This window comes from Mauremys mutica, chromosome 1, assembly GCF_020497125.1.
Source record: "Mauremys mutica isolate MM-2020 ecotype Southern chromosome 1, ASM2049712v1, whole genome shotgun sequence".
Taxonomy (NCBI): Eukaryota; Metazoa; Chordata; order Testudines; family Geoemydidae; genus Mauremys; species Mauremys mutica.
In genome coordinates, this window is record NC_059072.1 from 285,878,562 (window position 1) to 285,895,404 (window position 16,843).

Sequence of the window (16,843 nt, forward strand, 5' to 3'; positions counted from 1 at the left end):
GTTTAGGGAATAAGACTATTTAAAGGGAATGTCCTCTTTGCATTAGTGGGTGGCTACTTCAATCTGAAGGGGAGTGAGATTCTTTAGTGTGGATGAAGGTAGGTGTGCAGACCTTTGCAACCTGATAGATTTGGGAGCCCATTACTCTTTACATCTTCTTGTTCTGTTCTACCACATGTGCCCGAACTGGGTGCTCGGGCTGGAGTTCTCTTGAGGTTGATGTGAGGAAGCTGCTGGCAGGGCATTCTCAATGAGGGCCCCATTGACTCTGGTATTTTTTTCCCAACCTCTGCCTGCAGGAGCCTGCATTTGTTAACCTTTTGGATATTCTCCAAGGCTCTCCTTATTGCTCCAGTATTTGGACAGGGTTTGAGAGGAGTGTGGAGCTGATTAGTTATTTGACTGTGAGGTGGGAATAACTTGTAGTCAGGAACAGATTTTTGTAGGTTCAATATAATTGTGGATTAGTGTGTTTTAAATATTGAAAGAGGAACTCAGTGTGGGAGGTGCACTCCAACTGTGTTTTAAAATGGAAAGAAGGAAAACTTTTGAGAAAATATGCATTATATATATATATTTTTAATGCAACAAAATGACTTAGCTGCCTTCTTTCCCCACCCCATGATCAGCCTCATGCTCCAGCTGGTTTCCATGGTGGTTGTTACTGTCACTGCATGGCTCATGCTAGAATATCACATTGGATGGGAGCCAGCTCAACAAGAAAAATAAAGTGAGTTTTTAAGAGGTAATTTGCTAAATGTTCTTCTCAGTCTGGCTACCAATATGTGCTGGCTCGCCTGAGGCACCCAGAACATATGGGTAAAGTCACTAAAGTTTTGTACTTTAACTTTGCAGGTCACTTTCTAAAAAAAACCAAACCAAAACAAAAAAATGCTGAAGGTTAAACTTTAGATAGGGAGGACATGTCCTACTGATCTGATCATAGGCCTGGTGCCAAAAACCCTCAAGTTCTTATCCCAGCTCTGACAAGCCTTTGGCAAATCAGATGTAGGGGAATTTTCTAAGGGCCTTCTTCAGTGTTCTGCAGAAAATTTGGCTACCCAGTTTGAGGGGTTCTGAGATAAAGGGGAATTATAAAACATAATGTAATTGGTGCTTGTGCTTTGAAAATCTGCTCTCGGCATTCGGTGCCCAAGTTGTCTGGGTGCTTAGGCTCAGTTGGGTAAAAGCCACTGAATGCTATATGGTGCTATCCTTTCCAAGCACTACTGTTATCCCTGGTTATAAGAATCACAGCCTCTTCTCCCATTCAAAGCACTTCCACAATCCTTTCATGGTGCGCCTGTGGGCTGCTGGGACACTACTACAACTTCATCCATACCCAGATTGATAGAAAACCCTCAGAAAGAATTAGTTGTCAGTAGATGTGGGAAATTGTGTACTTTTTAATAAGTGCTATCAAAACAAGCTTTTCACATTCACGTTCTGCAACAAATGTTAACAGAAGTGGAATAAGAAGCCGATTATGGACAAATTTTACCAAAGATTGGGTAAGTACAAATATCCACTTGGGTACTTGTCTAGGAGCTCAAACAGGATTTGGGCACCCAGGAACTATCCAGGCTGATATTCGTCTGCACCTAAGTTGCCTGCACACTCAGCATGTAACAACATTTTTATGAGGATCCATGCATACTTCCTGGGTGCTCAGGGACAAGAAGAGGAGAGCCCATGAGGTTCAAATTGCCAGTGATGTCTGGGTGGCCTGTGCAAGCAATACAAAAGCAGGCTATTTTTAACACACCACTATAGAATGGCCAAACCTTCAGAATTTGGGAAGAGAAATGATGGCATCTGGCCAAGCTTCTGAAAACACTGGCCTCAACTTTTCTGCCTCAATCTGATCTGTAAATGGGAGATAATTAACTACATTACAGGAGTCATGAGGATTTTTGTAAGGCACTTTGTAGGTTAAAAGTTGCGTATTGCTGAATTTAATAGGAGCGTCGCCACTGATTTCAAGAGCAGCAGGGTTGGGTCCAATGTTGACATTAAGAAGATAATACAGGGCAAGGCTCTGATTTTGCTGAATGAACTGCACCACATCTGTATCATATTTGTGCCTAAAAACCTGGAAGCTAGAATCCAAATCCTGCTGTGCTTAATTCTCACCAAGACAAATCTCCCATGCGTGTTTTTCCTGATAAATTAAGGTTGAGGAAGGATGGCAAGAGCTGACTTTGTACTACTACTGCCAGACTACTACTTCAGGGTCTGATCCTGAAACTGATAGACTATGTTAAGAGGATTGTGCAGGCACAGCAGTCTGCCCACATGCTTTCAATTGCAGGACTGGAACTTTTATTTATAGAAATCATGTCTCCTGGTTGTATCACAGGTATTTTCTGAGCTTTGCAGTTAATGAAATAACTTAATTTTCTTAGTAGGAAGGGGCAACAATTATTTAAGAAATTAGTACAATTCTGTTATATGCTTGGGATTTACAGCTGTTACTGATAGCTGTTGTAATTGGATTGATGCCCAGTGGTTTCACTGTAGTTCACGATCTGTGATGTTTCCTTTCTAAACCCTGTTTAAAAAAATTATAACTCAGCCAGAAAGTATTCACTCAGATCTGAAATGTGACATACATGAACTAGCAAGGATGCAGCCTCTAAATGCTTGCAAGTTTGTAATATCCAGAAAGCATATTATTCTTCACAAGTTTGGATATGCCAGCTATATCCAGAGAGAAAATAAAATGTTTCAAAGCAAGCTAGTGAAACAACACAAATCCTGCATGAAAAACATTCCCAGTATGTCCTATCTCTTTCTGAAAATGAACATTATTTAACCCCCTTTTTTTTTTCTTTAGCTGCATTCTTGAGACTGCAGTAGTATCTGTTCAAGAGATTCTGGGGGCAGGAAGAAAGGAGAAATAGTGCAGAGCATCCAAGCAGTAGTTAACAACATAAAGCTTTCTGTAGTAATACAAGAAAGCATCTATAAGATAAAACAGAAGATGGGAAAGGAAGAAAACAGCACTTAGGTGCTTATTTTCTTGGACATTGAGTCTGCTGTAATATATTTAGCACCCTCATGAAGAGCAAAAGTCTTTGCTGAGTAAAAATGAAAAGGGAAAAACAGCACTTCTTATTATTCTAAATATTTGCTATTTTACCTAATACTTGTGAGGAAGAATGTAAAACATTTGTTGTGATATCAGCAGAGAGAAGACCCCAGATGTTTTTGGTCAGCTACTAAATGCAAAATCAGCTAGCAGTCTCAAATATGCCAAGCTGAAAATATTCCATAATTCATCTCCAAATATTCTCTCCTACATGCCTTATTAAAAAAACAAAACAAAAAACCCCCTCAGATATTTATATAGCATATTTCTTCACTTAACATTGGGCCTGATTCTGTAATCCCTCCACATGCAGAACTTCCTTTATAATCTATGAGATCAGTGCATGGAGAACAGGCAAGCTTGGAACCTATATACATAGTAGGATTATACAGAAAAACTCTGGATGGAATGTGATCAGGGGCGGCTCTAGGTATTTTGCCGCCCCAAGCACGGCAGGCAGGGTGCCTTCGGCGGCTTGCCTGCGGGAGGTCCCCGGTCCCACGGATTCGCGGCACGCCTGCGGGAGGTCCGCCGAAGCTGCGAGACCAGCGGACCCTCCGCAGGTATGCTGCCGAAGGCAACCTGCCTGCTGCCCTTGCGGCGACCGGCAGAGCGCCCCCCGTGGCTTGCCGCCCCAGGCACGCGCTTGGTGTGCTGGTGCCTGGAGCCGCCCCTGAATGTGATAACCAAGTAGCATGCATCACACAGCACGACAGGGGAGAGAGGGAAATTTTGAGCAAACTCACTCAAACCCCTTCTCTTACAAAAGGTGCCATGACATCTTCAATGTCTACATAGAATAGACAGGAGCTCAGCTTTTAAGGCACCATTTGAAAGCCCCCTTTCCTCCCATATTATTCTATTTATGTACCTAGAATGCAGAGAGCTAGTCCTAGTGAGATTTGAACCTGAAGTTCTAAGAACTCTAAGCATTCTTAAAGTGATTCTTAGGCTTAGACACAAAGCTATACTTTCCGGCTCTATGATATTTGCAAGTGAAAGTCCAAAACATCCCATTTTATTAGTGATACTCTAATTGTTGTTGTCTCTTGGGTCATGAGATGACTTTTCCTGCCATTTAAAAAAAACAATTACAGTTATAATAAAACCAGCATAATATATCGGTGATACGAATAACACAGAAGCAGCCCCTTTCCCAGAAATGTCTTTGATGGTCACTTCCTGCTCCCTCTTAACTCTCCCAAGTGCATGATTTTCTTGTTCTGGAAACTTCTTCCCCCTTCCCTCCCCGCACCTTTCTGGGGCTGGCCCTTTAACTTTAGTAAAATCAAGCAGTGGCCTCCCTGAAATGGCCATTCTAGAAGTTGCTGCATATTTTGCTCTTCTACCTGGTATGCACCTGATATGTTTTCCCTTTCCTATTGTGGAGGAGATGGCAAGCTCTCAGAGCAAGTGAATCTCACTGGAGACAGGGAGTAAAAGTGTGATCATTTTTTTAAATTAACATTCAAGAAGGAATAACTTGACTGAGCAATGGCATCTGTAAGGGCAATTTGACTCAAGAAGTAGGTTGAGGACTTTGGCTAGAAAAAGAAGATGGGTTTCAAACTGATCTTGAATATCCTCCATCTGAATCTACTACAGAAGCATGGCAGCCTCAGAAATCCAGCAAACAAAGCAATGCAATTAATACTATGCAGACCTAGTTTCCTAAAATATGTACCTCAGCAATATATTTGCCTATCTAAATCTGGAAAATTGCATATTTTTATCTCTATCTCTGGAGAAAAACATGCACATATTATATCATTATAATTTTTTCTCACTCATTGTAACTGAACTCTTTCTCAGTTAAAAAGCATTATAGTATCAAAAGGGCTCTATTATACACACTAGATTACAAGGCGTGCGCTCAGTTGTTGTTGTTTTTAAGCAGAGTGGATGGAGGAAAAGAAGCTTAACTTGTTGGCATTCAAAAATGAACAATGGTTTATTCAAAGTGCAGGAAAACAAATGTGAAATACCTAAAAAGCTCAGATCATTCATAAGTAAAATGGTGCTATGGCTCATAGAGAATACTCTACCACTTTTATCTAATACTCACATTCATTAGCTTTTGGTCAACCAGTGTGATTAATAGCCATTTCATTATACAGGGCCATAATATGCATGAAATAGGATTGCCAACCCTCCAGGATTGTCCTGGAGTCTCCAGGAATTAAAAATTAATATTTAATTAAAGGTTGTCATGTGATAAAACCTCCAGGAATATGTCCAACCAAAATTGGCAACTCTAGCATAGAGCTGAACAAATAGATAAAGGATGATGTCTCTTCCCGGTAGAGCTTATAGTCTGAGGTCCAGATACTGCTATTGGATCAAAGTGGCCAGACCCTGGTACCCATATGCAGTCCCTTTGAATTGTTTGAGGTTCTGAGAGATGATCATAGATCAGATTTCAGGACAGGAGCCTAGATCAGAGAGCCCATATGTGCTGATGTGATCAGTTCCTCGGCAAAAACATTTATTTCTTTGCCTTTATTCAGAAGAGTTGTGAAATGGTTGCAAAAGGAATTAGTAACACAATCCCTCAACTGTAGGTATTTTAATTAACTGTCATCCTAAAGGTTTCCTCAAGTTCAGCAAATGAATACAATCTGTCTTACAACATATATCATGTAATTTGTTAAGGCTTTTGTTTAATCATGCATCCCAAACTAATTTTGTTTGTTTGTTTGTTTTTGTTTAATTTTGAGTTAGGAAGTGAAATCCAAGTAGAATGGAAAAAACTAAAAGTGAACTGAAAATGCACTTTAAAAAAATTATAAAGAATGCCAATTAAATATTGGACATCTCAAACAAGTAGGAAAGAGGAAAATTCAGCACATACTTCTTTATTTTAAATATATCTTTATTTCTCTCAGGCCTACACTGTAAAAATATGTTATTGACTTCCTGTTCTGACTTGGCCTAATGCTTAGAGGCCTGCAAATCTGTGGATATCTGTTTATATCTGCAGATATCCTCATCCGCAGATGTGGATGCCTATATTCGCAGACCTTGTTTGCGGACCGCAGATGGATGTAGATCCAAATTTTATATCTAAAGCCCTGCAAATCTGCAGATATCTACTTTATATCTGTGGATATCCACATCTGGATGTGGATTCCAAATTTTGTATTTGTGCAGGGCTCTACTGATGCTACAGCGTGCTCTCTGCTGGTGACATGACACACATAAGAACCTGACTGCACATAGCCTATTGAGGTAAGTCCTTTCAGAGGAAGCAATGTTCCGCATGGAAGAAGCCTGGAGCATACTGAGACCTGATCCTGCCACGACTTGAGCATGTGCTTAACTTTAACCGTGGAAGTAGCTAAACTGAGTTCAATAGAACTACTCAGTTGGGTAAATGTAGGATCAGGATCTAAAAGACAGCATAATTAAGGTACAACAGAGTGCAGACATTAGAGGAGGATAGCAGGAAAGAAATTTCCCTATCAGTGGCAGTGAGAGGTGCGAGACAAAGGGGATGAGGGTGGAAATTTCAGTTGATCTTGTTTTTGAAAAAATCGTCAAGTTCTTATGCAGAGAGGGAGAATGGTTTTAGGAAGGAGCAGAAGGCTGGAAATAAGTGGGAGTGTGGGAGTGAATGAGGGTCGCATAGCAGAACTTCTTTGCAAGGAATATGGCAGAACTGAGTGAGGAGATAATGTATTTGCTGTGGATGAAGCATACATGGTCCCTAGAGGTGTTCAGTGGTAGAGCTGGTATAAACATAAAGTTTTAAATAAATGAACATTTCAAAGACTAGTTTGTTCTACTGGGTTTCAGAAAGGGCCAATTTTCTAGTCTCAGAGTTTTACGTGGAAATATTTTATGGATTTATTTAATTTTCAAAAGCTAAATGTGTTTCAAAATTCAAAATTTCATTTTTTAAATTGTTTTTTAAAAACCCTCACCAATTACCAAGAAAAGTGATGAAACCCCCTAACAACAACTCAAATGGGCAAGAATGGAAAATTTGGAGGTAATTAAAATGTTTTGAAAAATGGTCATTTTTTTGGGAAAAATTTCTAACAAATGATGATGTGTGTCCAGCTCTGCTCAGTGGCACAAGAATGAGCATAAATGAATAGGATATAAGGAGTGAGCCATGTCTATTGATATATAACCATGTAACATATTTGGATTTCTACTGCAAATGCAGTCATATTTTCACCTTGGATACAGTCCTGCAAACTCAGATATATGGGCAAAGTTCCTAGAAGCAGGCAACAGACCACGTAAACAGCCAACATAGCTCACAATGAAGTTCAAAGAGAACAAATTTTGTAACCACAAAATGTCAGCTCAACCAACTCTTCCTCTAGATGATTTCCTTAGATAAATTAGATAAATGGATAAAATATTCTCAGTGTGATAAAATAAATATTGATGGTTTTAATATTTTATTTGAAATTCAGTAGAAATGAGCTTCATCTGCCTCTCACTGCACAGCAATGTGTATAACATGTTTCTCTGTTATGTACCTCATCACACTGTCTACATGCAATCATCTTCCTACTATTACTTTTCATTTTTCATGTGTCAAGTGCTCATTAACCCTTTAACCTCAGTGGGTGAAAGCCAGTTCTATGATTTTTCCTTATAGGACATCCAACACTGGGAAATCGCTGCTCCTAGCTCCAACTGGTTAAGAAAAATGAATTTAAATGCTTATGCTTTTTATTGATAGTTGTAAGTACATGATACAAGTCTATCAGGGGAGTGTTTCCAAATGAGTTCTATAATAGTCCACTTAATATGGTACTCTGCACTTTATCTTTTAAAAGGCTGATATTTAAAATATTGTGTTGCAACTCTAAATTTTGACAATGGTAAAATATTATCTTATTGAATGTAATGAATGATAATATCTGATGAGATTTTTGGAATGTGTTCTATATAAAAAACAGTATTATGAAGAAAAGCTGCCATTCACTTGTTGAAAGTTGGTGAAAACACTACTAATTCTGATTTGCTAGCATTGTGTACTTAATTTGCACCAGAGTAAATGACTATACAAGATATGAGGCAGTGGAGAATTAAGCCTAATCTCTCTCTCTCTCTGTTGCATGTGTCTGTGTAAATGTATATTTGTATATGCTTAACTTTGCAAATTTGTTATCCCTCCTTTCCTTAGTTCTGAGGAAAATGGAGTTCAGAACCAGAGACAAGTAGCTGGTGACGGTAACTAGCTCTTTCTTGCCAAAAGAAGCCATATGGAAGTGGTTCACATTATAAGAGTTAATGACAAATTGCATGAAAAGACACACACAGTTGTATATTAGAGAGCAGGATTTAGCTACAATACATCATAGTATAAGGAAGTGGAAGCTGTTTGTGGTTATTTTGGCCTCTTAGGTAAATACTGTGTAGGCAAACAAACATTACTTTATATATGCTACAAATAATAGTATTTTGGTAAGTTTCTATAAATTACCCAAGATCAACAGGGAACCAGTCTGGTTTACTGTGTAAATATGCATATAAACAGGATTGTTTAAATGTAATTCTATATTTTACCTAACAAGCCAGGCAATAACCTATTAAATCTATTAGAAGATGATCTGCCCTATTTGTTTTAATGTGTTATTCACCAAAAGGATTGTAATGACTGCTTTAAAGATTATGGGTTGGATCTTCTGGCTGCAGAACTGATGTGGGGATGAGAAAGGAGGGAGGTGGCTTTATGCCATTTGTACATCCCCTTGATCCTGGGGCTAACCAGGGGCCAATTCAGCACCCAGAGGAATTTAGAGCAGCCTTAAGGCAAAGGGTAGGTAGCACAGAACAGCTACACTAGCTCTATATTCATCCAAGGATTCGCCTACACTGGGGGATCCCCATTTAACCAGCTTAAAACCACTGCTACTCACGTGTTGTAAATCGGTCATACAAGGACCAGGATTTGGCCCAGAACACTCTAGTGTGCTAATACATATTTAGGTACATGTTTTATTTTTTTTAAAACAAAACCTTATAACATCTCTTTTTAAAGTATTTCCTGCAGTTTTACAGTTACTGCTTCTAAAAAATGTAACATCTTTGAAGTAATATTTTTATTTCACAAGATTCCAAAGATCATTCTTGCTTTTTAATGTTAAAATATATACAATATTTGCCCAGGTTTTTCGTATTGGTTGTTAATGTATTGTCCTAGCATTATTTTAAATGTTTAGAATCCATTTCTCTGTTTGTGTATCTCTGATACATGAAGATCCTGATCCTGCAGTCCTTACACATACAAATCTCACATTATAGGATGTTCTGACTGAGACAGAACTGCAGAGATGACACTCAGATTTTGCCATAGAATATTTGACATTTTTCAAGAAAACTAATTATTTTATTTAATTACATCTGTTTTAAAGCATGGGGTGTATTTATAGGAACTACTGTCTTGACATAAACCTAAAACAGGTCAGTGATTAAAAACATGTTGATCAACAATGTTCTGTATGTAAACAATACAGTTCAGTAAATATCCTGTTTTTTTAATTCAAGTACTCTGCCAGTGGGGCTCTTTATCAGTTTTCGTTTGTCATGCCCAGAAACCAAATTGTTAGTATTGCTAAAAGGAACACTGGTTTATGCCTATCTCATTGTTTTGTGTTTCAAAGTTTGACCACCCTGGTGACTCAGAGAAATCAAATCTCACATTTTCAGTTTGGTTATTGTTTTTCAGGTGTCATAATTTCACTACTTTTAAAGGGACACTATTAGCATAAAAAAATCACACCTAGGTCTGATTCTTTTAAACCTGCCAGTGTTATAAGCAACACACATCAGTACATCCAACCCACACTCCTTCGCCTCAGTCCCCTCCTTTCACACACACACACACACACATTCCTCAACTACCTCTGTGCCACCACATTCCCCAGTCTGCTCCACCAACCCCCTCGCCCCAGTAATCTGCTCTCATTCCTAAACGGCCTTCCATCTGGTCCTCAGCCCCCCATAGGTTGACCAGACAGCAAATGTGAAAAATTGGGATAGGGGTGGGAGGTAACAGGAGCCTATATAAGAAAAAGACCCCAAAATCGGGACTGTCCCTATAAAATCGGGACATCTGGTCACCGTAGCCCCCCATAGGCTGAGCTGCTATGACCCCCACCCCACCTGCTTCTCCAGCCCAGCTCCCCTCCCCGCCTGGCTCCTCCACCCCGTGGCCTCACTCCCGCTTAGCTCCTTATCCCCGGGCAGATCTCCAGCTCCTTCCTCACCCCCGCTCCCCTGCCCAGCCTCCTGTAGTGTCCCCCCGCGAGGCTCGGGGAGAGCGGAGCCCAGGTACGGCACCACCGGGCGGGGGGAGCAGACGGCTTCCCAGGGCAGCCCGGTGACACACGCTCGCGGGGCCGCCTGAGGCGGAGCACGAGCGTGTGCACGAGCGACAAGGGCACGTTCGGAGCCGGAGCCGGTCCCGGCGCAGCAGCAGCAGCAGCAGCAAGAGGCACTAGCGCGCCGGCCTGGCGGTGGGTGTTCCCAGCCCACCTCTCAGGATGGGGAGGGGCTGGCCGCGCACCGGGGATTTCAGCGACCAGAGCCGCAGCTGTACGGTCCCTCCTCCTCTTGCTCCTCCCCCGATTGATTGTTTTGGGGGGCGGGCGGAAGGGGCGGGAGGGGGGATACATTACATGCCAGCCAAGCAGTTTCGTTCCTGCTGATCCATCACACGCACAGAAAAGGGACTTGCCCGCGCGCGGGGCTTGGTTTGTTGTTGGGGGAGAGAAAGGGGGCCCCTTTTGTCTGGGTTGCCTTCTCCCCTCTGCTCCGCCCTCCCCTCTGGTCCCCTGCTCTGAGGAGGGCAAAGAGAGTGGGAGAAAGGGCTGCCTCGCAACCCCCTTTTCCCCTCCTCGAGCGGGCCCCCAGTGCAATTCGATGCGTCCCTGGTAAGGCTCCCTCGCGCTATATTGTGTCCTCTCTTGTTTCTGAAGCCTCCACCCACTGGCCCACCCTACATTTAGCACATCATGTGATCCGGGTAAGTCATTTGCAAGTACAACAGTTCTCTGTGTTGCCCCCATTCATTTCCTGAGAACTGCATAGAGCAGCTGAGGGAGACCGTGTGAGTGAATGTGTGTGTGTGTGTGTGTGTGAGTGAGAGAGAGAGAGAACGAGAGTGTGAGTGAGTGTGTGTGTGTGTGAGAGAGAGAGAGAGGGGGAAGGAGGGAGAGAGGGGACTCTGTATAAGGGAAAGAAAACAGTTTCTCCTGCTCTGCAGCTTCTGTTCAGGTCTGTGCCTATTCCATTTCTTATCAGAATAAACATACCTTTTCTTTTTTTCTCTTGTTGTCCCAATCAATCAGCTTTCAGATAACATTTTATTTTCCTGTCATTACATTATTGTAAAATGTTGGAAGGCTGATCTCTCGAATGGGGCAAGCATTGGAGGGCAGGAGGGAGAAGCTTTTGCAAAACAAGGATATGTGCAAGGCTTTTATTAAATTACCCGTAAAAAGGATGTTTAAAAAAAACTAAAAAAAAAAACCTTTGTCAAAGAATGCATGCTAATGTGTAGTCCACAGGGAGTGGGACTGCTTGGTCACGTAAGTGACAGTGGCAAGGAAACATAAATGTCATGTTGAATTTGGGGTTGCTGCTCTAGTTTGTCATTCAAAAAAATCTGTTTGTCTGCATGTTATTTGGAGGAGGAGGGTAACGGGTTAAGATGGGGATGACACTGTTGGCATTAATAGTGGTCATTGTGCTACAGTCATTATTGTCTCCAGTAGTAATGATGTGTAACTGTCACTTGCCACAGTGCATAGTTCATGGAAGTAGCTGGGGGATGGCCTATGGCTGTTCTTTTCAATTAAGGTGGACCTAGCTAGAGTTGACAAGGGAGAACTTTACATTGAGACCAGTGGTGAGCGTCAGCTTGGGAGCCACCACAGCTTGTCTGTTATAAGCTTGCTGTAACCTGACGAGTGAGTGCTGACCTCAGTGACATTAGTTTGTATTAAAGCAAGAGGCTTCTATGCAAGAGGAATCCATTCTGATTTTATTCATAATAGAGCTATTATTGGAACTTTCTGTGACCGTTTACATTGAGGGCAAAAAAGAACTTGCCAGATCTGATTAATAGTGTATTTAAACTGAACGTTTGGGGGGGAAGTACCAAATCCTTTGTGCTATGTTCCCTCCATCTCTCCCCCTCTATTCTTCTCTCCCCTCACAGAAAGCTTACAGTTCTGCATATCTTAATAGTAATAATAACTTTAATTCAACTGATAAAAGCTGACTATGCTCAGTTAAAGTCTAAGTACAGTGGAATGTATAATCTGGATAAATAGTCTATGTAGTTGGTATTGTCATTCTTACTAATTTAAGTATTCAGATTGTTAAAGAACTGTTCTGTACAGATAATTTTAAGAAATTCCAGTGAGTAATTTTTTTTTATCAAACTGATTATTTAAAATAATAAGGACGGTTCTCCCAGTTACATTTCAAAGCTGGGGAAACAAACACTCATATTTACATTAAAAGCATGTGCATAGAACTGCTACAGCAGATGTGTGCCAGTCAAACAAACGTCACCCTGTAAATCCTCCTAAACCATTCCATTCCCTTTTCTTACTGGAGGATAGAGTTGTTTGGCAAAGTAAATGGTCTGACATGAAATTTTGCTGATGACAGGCAGGGTGGTGCAGGAGTTTGCAATGTGAATAGGAGTGGTCACTTTTAAATACTGAGTGTATTCCTGTTAGAAATTTTTTTAAACTGTTATTTACAGAAACATAATATTAATTCAGTTTCAAGAAGCAGTAGCTTCAAACCTGGGTTATGCGATGTGTAGCTATTGTCACCACCTATTGCCAGATATGTTAAGATACGTATTTTATGCATTTAAAATCAGAACAAATATGAGCAGATTTTATAAAAGATATTGAAGATAAACAGTTTAGTTTGCTTTCATGATTTATATCAGCCTTGTAAAATTCTACATGTCTGTGGCAATTTTTTTCCTGCATAGGTGGTTAACCAACTCTTTTTTTCATTATCAGTCATGGTATAAATTGATTTTTATTTTATTTTATTTTATTTTATTTATTTTTTGCCATGGCAGGCAGATATTCATGGCAACTTTGCAAGGGTGCTTTATATAGTACTGGTGCATGACCTCCATTTTCTGGTTGATCTCCAATTCTAAAATGTTACAGGAACAGCAAAGTAGCCTCTAGTGTAGAATTAGTAACTATGCTGAATTGATTGGAGACGGGGTGATATGGGCATTTTATTGATCATCTAAAGCTATAGTAAATCTAGACTGAATGCTTGGTTTTTTATATGTTCTGGGTGTGTGTGTGTGTGTGTGTTTTAAAAAGCTTCTTAACAGGACACAGTCAACTTAAAAATCTCATTACTGTCTGAAAATGTTATACCATCTAGGCAGTGGTTCTCAACCTTTTCAGACTATTGTACCCCTTTCCAGAGTCTGATTTGTCTTGCATACCCCAAGTTTTACCTCACTTAAAAACTACTTGCTTACAAAATAAGACATAAAAATACAAAAGTGTTACAGCACACTATTGCTGAAAAATTACTTTTTCATTTTGTCTGTCTGAAATTTTAGTTTGTACTGACTTTGATAGTGTTTTTATGTAGTCTGTTTATAAAACTAGGTAAATATCTAGATGAGTTGATGTACCTCCTGGAAGACCTCTGTGTATCCCTGGTTGAGAATCACTGATCTAGAGTCCCACCATTGCTGAAAGAAGTTAGCAAATACAACATTCTCTTTTTTTTCCCCTCTTCATTTTCTTTGTGGGTTTGGCTACATTTATGTACACTCATTTTTGCTGATGATCACTTTGCCTTGTCTGAATCATGCACTAGCATGATGGCAACCCTCTTTCACTGCTCTGGAGGAGCTCACATGCACACACCTTCCCCAGGTGCTGGAGTGTGTGGGGTTTACCAAAAGCAGCAGAGCTGTTGCAGTTTCTGAGTTTGGGGCAATGAGGGTATCTGCTTTTCCAGGGACTCCCACCTGGAGCCAAAAAAGGACAGGAGAGAGTGGGTAGCCACAGCAACATCCATCTTCACATGGGCCTTTCATGGAAATGGAGCTTTAGGAAGTGTGTTGGGGCAGGGAGTGATAAAACCTGTCCTGAAGTGCTGTGAAAGCCTCCGTTTTTTCCTTCCTATTGCATTGTAGAGGCTGGGGAGAAATTGAAGGTCAGGGAGCTCTCCTTCCTTGGAGTCTCCTCTCTGCCATCCAGGAGCAATGGGTGCCTAGGAGGTGGGGTGGCAGCAGGAGGAAGGATTCTTGATTCCCTTTTCTACTTTACTTGTCTGGATACTGCTGCTGTTATTGTAGAAGCTGGCTGGCAGATGCTGGTGGTGTTCTCAGACCTGCACGTTGTCCGTTGTTGTAAAGATTCTTAATTGACCTAAGTAGAAAAATTCTTGTAAATATTTTAAAAGGAATTTTGTTAAGATTTAGTGCAATTCAAAGGCTGCTCTGTTAGAATTTTTGTTGAAATTAGTCAGATCAGAAAATACTCAAGTTGGCTGTCCCTTTAAAAGAGAGGTCCTCTAATATTTTGGGTTTGATTCTGCCCTCTGCTGTGGTGATGCACTGGAATGGGCATGGTAAGGGGCTTAGATTGTAAGCTGTTTGAGGTAGGGACCATCTTTTTGTTCTTTGTACAATGCCTAGCACAGTGGGGTCTTGGTCCACGACTGCAGTGCTTAGGAAAAACCACAATACAAGTAATACTACATGGAGCCTTTTTCCTTTGAGTATATCAGGTAGGAGTGCTCCCAAACACTCTAGGGCCTTTTATTATACTAGTGTCAATGGACAAAATGCCCATTAAATTCAGTGGGAGCAGGATTGGGCCCCAAGAAAGCTCTAGGGGGGGAATATTCAACCCTAGAGGTGTGGTTAGGGCTTGAGTGTGCCAAGTTATGAAAATGAGGGTACAGCTCCTGAGCAGAGAGGAAACAATGTACATTCACTGTGTGTGCTAACCTGTGCTGAGCCATAATGCCCTGAAGCTGCAGGATTGTGTTTGTGAAGATTGTGTGGCTGGCACTGCTCTTCATGCTGCTATCCAACCTCCTGGTCTGCTCCTTAAAAAAAGGGGTAGCATTTTGCTGGTGGAATGCAGGAAAATATATCTTAAAAATATATCTGATACTCTTGCATTTAGGTCAAACATTGTTTTCTAAGGGAACAATTGTGTTTGAGGAAATATTTATATTTGTCAAATCAACTGTGTGCATACCCATGGATACGACACTTTTGTATTAGAGGAATGGAAAAATAATTAACATTATTTTTGTCAAATGTTTTATCTGTGGCTCATCCCTCCCCCCATTTGAATGGAAATGACTGTGGTTTACCTTTGTGCCATATACAAAAAATAATAATTTCCCCTTCCAAGAAAGTAGATTTCATTTTTTGAAAAACTGATATTGGTGCAGCACTGAGGCCTTGACCTTCTCAACTCTTGGCTAGTGGTTGTTTACTACAGCTGCAGTCTGTGTGTGCATGGAAGGGGAGGAGCTCAAACACAAACATGCTCACTTTCTCCAGCTAAGATGAAAACATATTAAAAAGCCATGACATTTCATAGCAAGCGTTAGTGAGACAGAGTTAAACAGTCATATCGGGGCTTTTCCTATATTCCTAAACATAATATGCTAGGGTATGTCTGTAAGACAGACTGAGTCTTGAAAGTGCAAATGTGAAAGCATGAAATGGCTAAACTTCTCATGCACTGAAGAAAATACTTGCTTTTTTAAAGATGAAATACAGGCTTGATGTTAGGAAAAGAGAGAGAATATTTTGTCCCAGTACTAAAAACATTTTAATATAGGTCAGAGTTGTTCAGTCAATCAAGATCACTGTGTAATTTTATCCAGCGAGACTCAACCTAGGGTTCAAAAAGTGAACATTACACAGTTCTCTTTTTCTCAACTGAATCATATCGAAAGGGATTTTTTTGTTTTGTTTAAAGGACACATTAGATGAGAAAATAAGCAAAAGAGTAATATTTGAAGAATCCCAATGTCAAAATGACTGTTTTAGTTTTAATATCTCTAAAAATAACTCTATTGATAATCTTGGCAAGAGCATTGACTCTAGTTCTAGTACTTATCAGTGACCATTGGAAAAGTGGGCAAACTGGGACAACTTCTTTTCAGAATGAAGGTTTTCAGTATTTTCCAGTTAATTCATTCTGTGTGTGTACTTCAGGGTTTGTTCCCAAACAGCAAAGTCAGTAATAAGTGTGTTTTTTTTCCCCCTGGTAGTCTATTCTGAAGTCTTTTATTATTATACAGAGTAAATCATTTGGCTACAAAAAATTGTTAAAAGAATTTTTGAGGTGAGACGAGACAAGCATAAAATTAGCTTTGCTATGAAGTCAACTTTGACTACTCTGCATAATGGAAACATACTGGGCCTGGTGTGTGTTACTACCTTGCATTCCACTATAGGCTCTGTTTGTATTTACCATGGTTTGTGGTAAGTACCACAGACTTGGAGTGGTTCAGCCAGAATCAAGCTATGAGAAATGCACAAGGTAAGTATTGCATTTTCATGGAACAGTTGTTGTCTGTATCTTGCCTGTGTATGACAGAGAATGTGGCCTAATGCAAGAATGGAGTTTGAAACTCTTTTGTTTTAATCCTGGCTGCACCACTTTGTGGCCTTGCACAAATAACTACCCCTATCTCATTTTCTCTATCTGTGATATGGGGCTAATGCAGGGGTCGTCAACCTCTGGCACG

At 40.5% G+C, this 16,843-nt stretch overlaps 1 protein-coding gene across 3 annotated transcripts in view; it reads left to right on the forward strand.

Moving 5' to 3' along the window:
- Positions 1 to 10,770: 10,770 nt before the first annotated feature.
- Positions 10,771 to 16,843, forward strand: part of KLF12 (Kruppel like factor 12) — a 422,474-nt gene continuing 416,401 nt past the window's right edge. For 2 of the 3 annotated variants that reach the window (XM_045011488.1, XR_006578411.1), the window contains exon 1: positions 11,213 to 11,332. The gene's annotated coding sequence lies outside the window, so the exon portion shown is untranslated. Of the gene's footprint in view, positions 11,082 to 11,212; positions 11,333 to 16,843 lie in introns of those variants that run through there. The other variant, XM_045011495.1, reaches the window with a different exon arrangement.